Consider the following 10,866-nt stretch of genomic DNA (forward strand, 5'->3'; position numbering starts at 1 on the left):
GCCCCTGCTCTCCCCTGTTGCCCCCCAGCCCTGGTGGGTTGCGCTCAGCCCCTGCTCTCCCCTGTTGCCCCCCAGCCCTGGTGGGGTGCGCTCAGCCCCTGCTCTCCTCTGTTGCCCCCCAGCCCTGGTGGGGTGCGCTCAGCCCCTGCTCTCCTCTGTTGCCCCCCAGCCCTGGTGGGGTGCGCTCAGCCCCTGCTCTCCTCTGTTGCCCCCCAGCCCTGGTGAGTTGCGCTCAGCCCCTGCTCTCCTCTGTTGCCCCCCAGCCCTGGTGGGTTGCGCTCAGCCCCTGCTCTCCTCTGTTGCCCCCCAGCCCTGGTGGGTTGCGCTCAGCCCCTGCTCTCCTCTGTTGCCCCCCAGCCCTGGTGGGTTGCGCTCAGCCCCTGCTCTCCTCTGTTGCCCCCCAGCCCTGGTGGGTTGCGCTCAGCCCCTGCTCTCCTCTGTTGCCCCCCAGCCCTGGTGGGTTGCGCTCAGCCCCTGCTCTCCTCTGTTGCCCCCCAGCCCTGGTGGGTTGCGCTCAGCCCCTGCTCTCCTCTGTTGCCCCCCAGCCCTGGTGGGTTGCGCTCAGCCCCTGCTCTCCTCTGTTGCCCCCCAGCCCTGGTGGGTTGCGCTCAGCCCCTGCTCTCCTCTGTTGCCCCCCAGCCCTGGTGGGTTGCGCTCAGCCCATGCTCTCCTCTGTTGCCCCCCAGCCCTGGTGGGTTGCGCTCAGCCCCTGCTCTCCTCTGTTGCCCCCCAGCCCTGGTGGGTTGCGCTCAGCCCCTGCTCTCCTCTGTTGCCCCCCAGCCCTGGTGGGTTGCGCTCAGCCCCTGCTCTCCTCTGTTGCCCCCCAGCCCTGGTGGGTTGCGCTCAGCCCCTGCTCTCCTCTGTTGCCCCCCAGCCCTGGTGGGTTGCGCTCAGCCCCTGCTCTCCTCTGTTGCCCCCCAGCCCTGGTGGGTTGCGCTCAGCCCCTGCTCTCCTCTGTTGCCCCCCAGCCCTGGTGGGTTGCGCTCAGCCCCTGCTCTCCTCTGTTGCCCCCCAGCCCTGGTGGGTTGCGCTCAGCCCCTGCTCTCCTCTGTTGCCCCCCAGCCCTGGTGGGTTGCGCTCAGCCCCTGCTCTCCCCTGTTGCCCCCCAGCCCTGGTGGGTTGCGCTCAGCCCCTGCTCGCCCCTGTTGCCCCCCAGCCCTGGTGGGTTGCGCTCAGCCCCTGCTCCCCTCTGTTGCCCCCCAGCCCTGGTGGGTTGCGCTCAGCCCCTGCTCCCCTCTGTTGCCCCCCAGCCCTGGTGGGTTGTGCTCAGCCCCTGCTCCCCTCTGTTGCCCCCCAGCCCTGGTGGGTTGCGCTCAGCCCCTGCTCCCCTCTGTTGCCCCCCAGCCCTGGTGGGTTGCGCTCAGCCCCTGCTCTCCTCTGTTGCCCCCCAGCCCTGGTGGGTTGCGCTCAGCCCCTGCTCTCCTCTGTTGCCCCCCAGCCCTGGTGGGTTGTGCTCAGCCCCTGCTCCCCTCTGTTGCCCCCCAGCCCTGGTGGGTTGCGCTCAGCCCCTGCTCTCCTCTGTTGCCCCCCAGCCCTGGTGGGTTGCGCTCAGCCACTGCTCTCCTCTGTTGCCCCCCAGCCCTGGTGGGTTGCGCTCAGCCCCTGCTCTCCTCTGTTGCCCCCCAGCCCTGGTGGGTTGCGCTCAGCCCCTGCTCTCCTCTGTTGCCCCCCAGCCCTGGTGGGTTGTGCTCAGCCCCCGCTCCCTCCTGCAGTTGGGGGGGCTGCACCTCGTCACGCTTGCTGCCCCTCATCGCTGTGCCCCTCTCCAGTTTGGGGGCGCCCCTCTCCCCCTTCCTCCTCAGTGAGCAGTGTAACTTTCCCGGCTCCGCCGCCCCCGGCTCGGGGTGATGAAGCGCGGCGCTCGGCAGCCTCTACGTAACGCCCTATCGAAAGCGGACGCCATATTTTCTGTTGCTTATGTCGACATAGAGAAGCGCAGATCGGCTTTTACGGCTTCTGCTGAGTGCTCCCCCCGATCGGATCGGAGGCAAAGTTATCCCCGATCCCCCGTGTCGTCCCGATAACCCGCCCGCGGCCCCCGGAATCGTCCCCTCCCGCCCCCGCCCGGCGCTGCCTCCCCCCACTCCCTCCAGCCGTCACCCACTCACTGAGCACGCGGGAGCCGCTGAAGTTACATCGCTGATCGGTGACCTCGTCCGATCTGATCTCACGTGTCAGTGAACTCGTGCGGGGCTCGGTGCACCCCACCCCCCCTACCCCCGGTGGTTCGGTGCCGGACTCCGCCAGGAAGTTTCTTACCTGCAGCCGCTGATGGAACGTTGGCAGCAACAATGTATCAATGAGATCGAACGTTCGGAAACGCAGGGTCCTGCCGCCCCCCCCACACTGCACAGGAGCGGAGCAAAAAGCCTCGATCAGCGGGGAATCTACGCCAAAACCCACATGATCTGTAACGTCAGCAGACGGATTTGCATACGATACCACCCGCACTTCACCCGGGATCGGAGCTCAGTTCTTGCGCAAAGTTGCGCACTGGTGATTTGCATTGAGCTCCCATTGTGAGGAGGGGAAGGAAAAGGAGGGGAGGGGGATCGCTGGGCGTAACCTGCCCCATTAACAGGGTGTTTATTGTCATGGATCTCATTCCTGGCCGGATCTCTGCATATTAAGTGCCCAGATCTCCTCAGAGCACTTTACTGGAAGGGAAAAAAAAATAATAATAAAAAAAAGTTCAAGGTGTCAAGAATGAGTGCAGCAAACTGTTGATCCTGACCACGTGTGTGTGAGCTGCGAGGGGGGGGGGGAGAAAACACATGGCACACAATGCCCATCTGCTTATCCGAGCGAGAAAGCTCAGCCCCTGGGCAATGAAGGGGTTAAACAAACTCACATGTCAAAAGGGGATGGGGCGAAGCATGCTTGGGGCGTCACGTGATCAGCTTGGCTTGTTTACCAGGCTGCTGCCCAGATAGCAGGGGGTTAACGTCGCTTCAGAGGCTGAATCGCTCCTGGTTATATGGGGGGGGGGGTAAATGTAATCGGATTGGGACAATGAGGGGTTAGTACAGAATAGCAAATCATTTAGGTGTGGATGAATAAGAAAATTGATTGTTAGACCGATGGGGGCAATTTTATGTTTTTACTTAAAGGGGTTGTCCATATTTGAGGATCAAGTCTGCAGTGACTTTATGTGACTGCAGACTTGTAAATCATCATAGTACGCACAGTGCTCGCTGTCAGGATTCTCCAGTGCCAGGAGCCAATGGACGCGTGAGCACAAGTATGCGATTTGCATAAATCGTCCACATTCAGACTAGACGTGTCCAGGCCGAACATGTCGGGTCAGCTTGTGGCTGCATGTATTCACATCACATAAGTGCACTCCTGTCGCTGGAGGGTCTTGACCGCGAGCAGACGGATGCGTGAGCACAAGTATGCGATTTGCATACTTCTGTCCACATTCAGACTAGACGTGTCCAGGCCGAACATGTCGGGTCAGCTTGTGGCTGCATGTATTCACATCACATAAGTGTACTCCTGTCGCTGGAGGGTCCTGACCACGAGCAGACGGACGCGTGAGCGCAAGTATGCGATTTGCATAAATCGTCCACATTCAGACTAGACGTGTCCAGGCCGAACATGTCGGGTCAGCTTGTGGCTGCATGTATTCACATCACATAAGTGTACTCCTGTCGCTGGAGGGTCTTGACCGCGAGCAGACGGATGCGTGAGCACAAGTATGCGATTTGCATACTTCTGTCCACATTCAGACTAGACGTGTCCAGGCTGAACATGTCGGGTCAGCATGTGACCTCATGTATGTAAATCACGTACGTGTGCTCCTGGTGCTGGAGGGTCCTAACATTGAGCAGACGGACGCGTGAGTGCAAGTATGCAATTCGCATACCTCAGGCTGCATTTAGATTAGATCTGTCCAGGCGCACATGTCTAGTCAGCATGTGACCGCGTGTATGCCATTCACATACTTGCGCTTATGGCGGTGAAGTGTCTATACAGCGAGCAGATGGACATGTGAGTGCAAGCATGTGATTTGCATACTTCTGGCTACATTCAGACTTGACGTGTCCAGGCCACACACGTCTAGTCAGCATGTGACCACATGTGTGCAAATCATATACTTGCGTTCCCGGCACTCTAGTGTCCTAACTGCAAGCGGACAGACACATGAGTGCAAGTATGTGATTTGCATACTTCTGGCCACATGCAGACTAGTCGTGTCACGTCTAGTTGGTATGTGACCGCATGTATGCAAATCCCATACTTGCACTCCTGGCACTGGACAGTCTTGTGAGCGAGCGGACGGACGCGTCAGTGCAAGTATGCAATTTGCATACTACTGGCCACATTCAGACTAGACGTGTCCAGGCCACACACGTCTAGTCGGCATGTGACCGCATGTGTGCAAATCACATACTTGTGCAGTGAGCATTGTGCGCGCTGTGATGATTCACAAGTCTGCAGTCACACAGCTCTTTCAATGCATGTATTTGGGGTTAAAAATCTTTTTTGCGATTCAGTCCCATTACCCATTTTTCCAGATTGAATTTTACCGGCTCTTTGTTTCCTGTGTTACCCTTAGTTGTGGTCTGTGGTTATACGCTTGGGGCTACGCAGTGACTTTGGCTGAAACATGGAACACATAGACAAAGGTTCCTCTGAGAAGAGTTCGAGCCTCTGATAGAGCTCACTGCCTGACTCTCAGTTGACTCACTCCGCAGCTGGCAATAGACAGTGCAGCACAGCATCTATGCAATGCAAATGTGTAATGAAACTAAATTGCAAAAAAAATGATATTTAGCTCCAAATAGGTTTATATAAGTAAAAAAAAAAAGTGCTGGAGAATGAGGGGTTAAATAACATTTAAAAAATGAAAATAAGGCGGCGTTGTCTCTTTGTGTATGGAGTCTGTATATCAGCATTGTGGAGGCTCCTGGGCTCCTGGGGGATGAGGTGACCCCGCTCCGCATTTCACAGGTTCTTGTTTATTGACACCACTTTATGACTTCCTTGTTATGAGGGGTCTCCAGGAAGAGGAGAGGATGCGGACTTCTTCTGTAGGGCCAACACTTCAATAGCCGGAGGTTAAGGTGTTAAATTAATTTGATACATTCAGACTAGAACTCCTGCTCTTTGTTCTTGTGACGTTATGGCCGTCAAGGGGTTAACAAGCTGTCCAGTACAGACGCAGTGATATTAAATATAAAGGTGGAAGGCGGCGGGCGTCATGGAGGTCACTGGCGATGGCATGTGCCAAGCTTTAGGGTCCGGACACCTGCGGTCGGTCTGGGCATCGCAGTCCATATTGTCTGAGAATATTTGAAGTGTGAAACCTGCCTAAGGCTATGCTCACACGATGCGTTTTTGCTGCGTTTTTTTCTGCTGCAAAACCTGCTCTCTTTGCAGTAAAAAACTTGCCTTCAAAAAGCAGGTTTTGTTTTTGCTGCTTTCTTTGCTGTTTTGGCTGCATTTGTTGTTGCTTTTTCTTTTGCTGCGTTTTTGCTGCTCTGTTTTGTTTGCTGTTTTGGCTGCGTTTTTGATGCTTTGCTGCTCTGTATTGTTTGCTGTTTTGGCTGCGTTTTTGATGCATTTTTGCTGCTTTTTTGCTATTTTGTCTGCACTTTTTCTTGCCTTCTTTGGCTGAGTTTTTGCTGTTTTTTTTGTTGCTTTTTTTGGCTGCGTTTGTGCTGAATTTTTGCGGTTTTGTTGTGTTCTTTGTTGCTTTTTATGGCTGCGTTTTTGCTGTTTTGGCTGCATTTTTTTGTTGCCTTTTTGATGCCTTTTTTGCTGTTTTGTTTGTGTTTTTTCTTGCCTTCTTTGGGTGAGTTTTTGCTGCATTTTTGCTATGTTCTTGCCTTTGATGGCTGCGTTTTTGCTGTTTTGGCTGCGTTTTTTGGCTGCTTTTTTGCTGTTTTGGCTGTGGTTTTTGGTTGCTTTTTTGCAGCATTTTTGTTTTTTTGCAGCATTTTTTGCTGCGTTTTTTGTTGCCTTTTTTTTCTTTTTTTGCTGTTTTGGCTATGTTTTTTGGTTGCTTTTTTGCAGCATTTTTGCAGCATTTTTTGCTGAGTTTTTTGTTGCCTTTTTTGGCTGCTTTTTTTTCTTTTTTTGATGTTTTGGCTGCATTTTTGCTCCATTTTTTTATGATTTTTTGGTTGCATTTTTGCTGCTTTTTTTTGCTGTTTTACTGTTTTGTTTACGCTTTTTCTTGCCTTCTTTGGGTGAGTTTTTGCTGCATTTTTGCTGTGTTCTTGCCTTTTATGGCTGCGTTTTTTGCTTGCGTTTTTTGGCTCCTTTTTTTGCTGTTTTGGCTACGTTTTTGCTGTGTTTTTTTGGCTGTATTTTTGCAGTTTTGGCTGCATATTTTTGGCTGTGTTTTTGCTGTTGTTTTGGCTGCATTTTTAATTCACCACAAAAGCAGCAAAACGCAGCTGTTGCATTTTTGCAGCATGTCCCGTTGCTTTCTTTGGTGAAAAAACGCTGAAAGGATTGACACGTTGATTCTTTCAAAAATGCAGCAGTTTTCCATTTCAGTCAGGAATAAAAAGGAATCGTGTGCACGAGATTTCTGGTATCTCATAGGTTTTGCTTTTACTGTAAAAAGTACCTTTAAATTTGCATGAAAGGAAATGCAGCAAAAATGCAACGTGTGAACACAGCCTAAGGGATTTAATGATTTGCTTTGTGGTCATCAAAGGGTTAAAATTCTCACAACAAAGGTTCAGCATCCAGATCCTGTCCGGTTTCTGGGCTTCGGAGGGTGAAAATGTACACATTCCATGGTTACGGGGATCGAATCATCTCGTTACTATGTGTATTGATACCTCTTAGGGGTTAAATACTCTAAGACGCAGCGGTGGACGATCAATATGGAAGCTCTGGCAGCCTCCTAAACCCCCCTGGTGGGATCAATTTTACACGCTCGGTGCTGAAGAGGTTAATTATATTAGGGACTTTTTTTCAACACCCAGTTTACCAATTTTCCTTTTTCGTCATTACAGGGTTCATGATTCTTAGTGCGCGGTCAGCCAGGGGTTAAATAATCTCCTAGCTCAAAATGCACCGAGGACGGGGAGTATGGAAAATTTGGAAGGGCTTCAAAAAAAAAGGACGACACACTTTGGTGATGAAGGGGTTAACTGGATTTGGGGCATGCAGATGGATCACATGATCAGTTCGGAGAGGAGGCCGGTGGGTGGGAGGCAGAGGAGGGGGTCAGTCGCTGTAGATTAGGCGGCTGGTACGGTGTGATGATGTCACCCAGCTGATCACAACTTCAGGGGGATGAATCATCCGCCAGTCCTGAGGTGGGCGCCGAGCCATGCTACAGAGGAAATGTTCCCCCCGTGGCATGGCTGAAATGCAGTCCTACCTGGCACTCCCTTTTGTGTAGATGACGAGGCGCGTGTTACTAATTTAGACGCAGCAGATGTCAGTGCGAATATCGTCGTTAATTACCGCACCCGAGTGGCACCATGTTGTGAAGTAGGTGCCAGGGCGGTATCAATTTTTCACCTCTTAGGTGGATGGTGACTGTCTGCGGCAGCTCTGAGCTGTCACTCATCGACGGCATTTCAAAGAATCACTTGATAAATAAGTCTATGCACATTCACGGTGCCCACTGCAAAGTGCCAACATTACAGTTTATGCCAACGAAATACAAAGAGCCCATCACCAACCTGCAAAGTATAGAGAAATGGTGTAGTGTGCTCACTGTCAAGATTGTTCTCTGGTCCACAGTGACGACGTGTCCCTGATACCCTCAGTAAAGTTCATGCCACCATCAATGTCTAATACAAAGAACCCACCAACAACATGCAAAATATAGAAAAATGTTGTTGTGTGCTCACTGTCAAGATTGTTCTCTGAAGATGTGACCCTGGTGCTCTCAGTAAGGTTTATGCCACCGTCAATATCTAATACAAAGAACCCACCAACAACTTACAAAATATAGAAAAATGGTGTAGTATGCTCACTATCAAGATTATTCTCCAGTCCACAGTGAAAATGTGTGCCTTGTACTCTCAGTAAAGATTATGCCACCATCAATGTCTAATACAAAGAACCGACCCACAACTTGCAAAATATAGAACAATGGTGTAGTGTGCTCGCTGTCAAGATTGTTCTCCGGTACACAGTGACGATGTGTCCCCGATGCCCTCAGTAAAGTTTATGCCACCGTCAAGGTCTAATACAAAGAACCCACCAACAACTTGCAAAATATAGAAAAATGGTGTAGTGTGCTCCCTGTCAAGATTGTTCTCCAGTCCACAGTGACAATGTTTCCCCGAAGCCCTCAGTAAAATGTATGCCTCCGTCAAGGTCTAATACAAAGAACCCACCAACAACTTACAAAATATGGAAAAATGGTGTAGTGTGCTCACTGTCAAGATTGTTCTCCAGTCCAGAGTGACAATGTGTCCCTGGTGCCCTCAGTAAAGTTTTTGCCACCGTCAATGTCTAATACAAAGAACCCACTAACAATTTACAAAATATAGAAAAATGGTGTAGTGTGCTCACTGTCAAGATTGTTCTCTGGTCCACAGTGACGATGTGTCCCTGAAGCCCTCAGTAAAATGTATGCCTCCGTCAAGGTCTAATACAAAGAACCCACCAAAAACTTACAAAATATAGCAAAATAGTATAGTGTGCTCACTGTCAAGATTGTTCTCCAGTCCAGAGTGACAATGTGTCCCTTGTGCCCTCGGTAAAATTTATGCCACCGTCAATGTCTAATACAAAGAACCCACCAACAAATTGCAAAATATAGAAAAATGGTGTAGTGTGCTCACTGTCAAGATTGTTCTCCGGTTCACAGTGACGATGTGTCCCCGATGCCCTCAGTAAAATGTATGCCTCCGTCAAGGTCTAATACAAAGAACCCACCAACAATTTACAAAATATCGAAAAATGGTGTAGTGTGCTCACTGTCAAGATTGTTCTCCGGTTCACAGTGACGATGTGTCCCCGATGCCCTCAGTAAAGTTTATGCCACCATCAATGTCTAATACAAGGAACCCAGCAACAATTTACAAAATATAGAAAAATGGTGTAGTGTGCTCACTGTCAAGATTGTTCTCCAGTCCAGAGTGACAATGTGTCCCTGGTGCCCTCAGTAAAGTTTTTGCCTCCGTCAATGTCTAATACAAAGAACCCACCAACAATTTACAAAATATAGAAAAATGGTGGTGTGCTCACTGTCAAGATTGTTCTCCGCTTCACAGTGTTGATGTGTCCCCGATGCCCTCAGTAAAGTTTATGCCACCATCAATGTCTAATACAAGGAACCCACCAACAATTTACAAAATATAGAAAAATGGTGTAGTGTGCTCACTGTCAAGATTGTTCTCCAGTCCACAGTGACGATGTGTCCCCGAAGCCCTCAGTAAAGTTTATTCCTCCGTCAAAGTCTAATACAAAGAACCCACCAACAACTTACAAAATATGGAAAAATGGTGTAGTGTGCTCACTGTCAAGATTGTTCTCCAGTCCAGAGTGACAATGTGTCTCTTGTGCCCTCGGTAAAGTTTATGCCACCGTCAATGTCTAATACAAAGAACCCACCAACAACTTGCAAAACATAGAGAAATAGTGTAATGTGCTCACTGTCAAGATTGTTCTTCAGTCCACAGTGACAATGTGTTCCCGATGCCCTCGGTAAAGTTTATGCCACCGTCAATGTCTAATACAAAGAACCCACCAACAACCTGCATAATATAGAAAAATGATGTAGTGTGCTCACTATCAAGATTGTTCTTGAGTCCACAGTGACGATGTGTCCCTGGTGCCCTCAGTAAAGTTTTTGCCACCGTCAATGTTTAATACAAAGAACCCAGCAACAATTTACAAAATATAGAAAAATGATGTAGTGTGCTCATTGTCAAGATTGTTCTCCAATCCAGAGTGACAATGTGTCCCTTGTGCCCTCAGTAAAGTTTATGCCACCGTCAATGTCTAATACAAAGAACCCACCAACAATTTGCATAATATAGAAAAATGGTGTAGTGTGCTCACTGTCAAGATTGTTCTCCAGTTCACAGTGACAATGTCTCCCCGGCGCCCTCAGTAAAGTTTATGCCACCGTTAATGTCTAATACAAAGAACCCACCAACAACTTGTAAAATATAGAAAAATGGTGTAGTGTGCTCACTGTCAAGATTGTTCCCTAGTTCACAGTGACAATGTGTCCCCGGGGTCCAGTCGTCACATCAGGGGGCATCGATGATGAAGCACGGGTTATTTATGGTCCCAGTTACTTCATATGCTTCAAGCTATAATCCCTACATGGAACATACCCCAAATAAGGCAGGATTCAGAGCGCGGATGTGCCCTCGTCCCCCCCAATTGAGCCATTGACTTCAACAAGGGAAAAAAAATCATGAACCTTTGACCTTCTTGTCAGCGATTTCTGTCTTTTTAGCTTTACTCGATACTGAAAAACACTACTGATTGGCTGCAGCGGTCTCCACTGATGTCACTTATTTTAAAAGGACAGAAGAGATAGTTAAAGGGTTTGTCTACTACTTGGACCACCCCCTCTGGAAATGAAACAGTGCCCCATAGAAGAGAAAAACAGCGCATACTCATCTCCGAGAAGAGAGAGCGCTGCAGCTTATCGGTCTCTTCTGATGGGCTGCAGCACTTACGTGACATAACAATGTCACACTAATGCTCGCGGACACAGTGCCCTTATAGTACCAACCACATGCCTCTAATATTGCAAGCCCCAAGCCTCTTATAGCGCCAGCTGTCGCGGGCGGAGGGGACGCGCTCGCCACGCTCGGGTCCGGGGCTTCTGCTGCTGCTGCTCGGTGGCTCGAGCGGTGGACTGGACCCGGGGACTCGAGCAGCGCTCCTCACCCGTGAGTGAAAAGGGGGATGGTATGTTTA

The 10,866-nt window shown here is 50.2% G+C and overlaps 1 protein-coding gene across 2 annotated transcripts in view; it reads right to left on the minus strand.

Moving 5' to 3' along the window:
- The window catches only part of ZHX2 (zinc fingers and homeoboxes 2), a 64,755-nt gene extending 62,219 nt beyond the window's left edge, over positions 1–2,536 (minus strand). The window contains exon 1 of one of the 2 annotated variants that reach the window (XM_075352902.1): positions 2,260–2,536. The gene's annotated coding sequence lies outside the window, so the exon portion shown is untranslated. Of the gene's footprint in view, positions 1–2,108; positions 2,130–2,259 lie in introns of those variants that run through there. The other variant, XM_075352903.1, reaches the window with a different exon arrangement.
- Between the last annotated feature and the right edge of the window lie 8,330 nt (positions 2,537–10,866).

The sequence above is a fragment of the Anomaloglossus baeobatrachus genome, chromosome 6, assembly GCF_048569485.1.
Source record: "Anomaloglossus baeobatrachus isolate aAnoBae1 chromosome 6, aAnoBae1.hap1, whole genome shotgun sequence".
NCBI classification, from domain to species: domain Eukaryota; kingdom Metazoa; phylum Chordata; class Amphibia; order Anura; family Aromobatidae; genus Anomaloglossus; species Anomaloglossus baeobatrachus.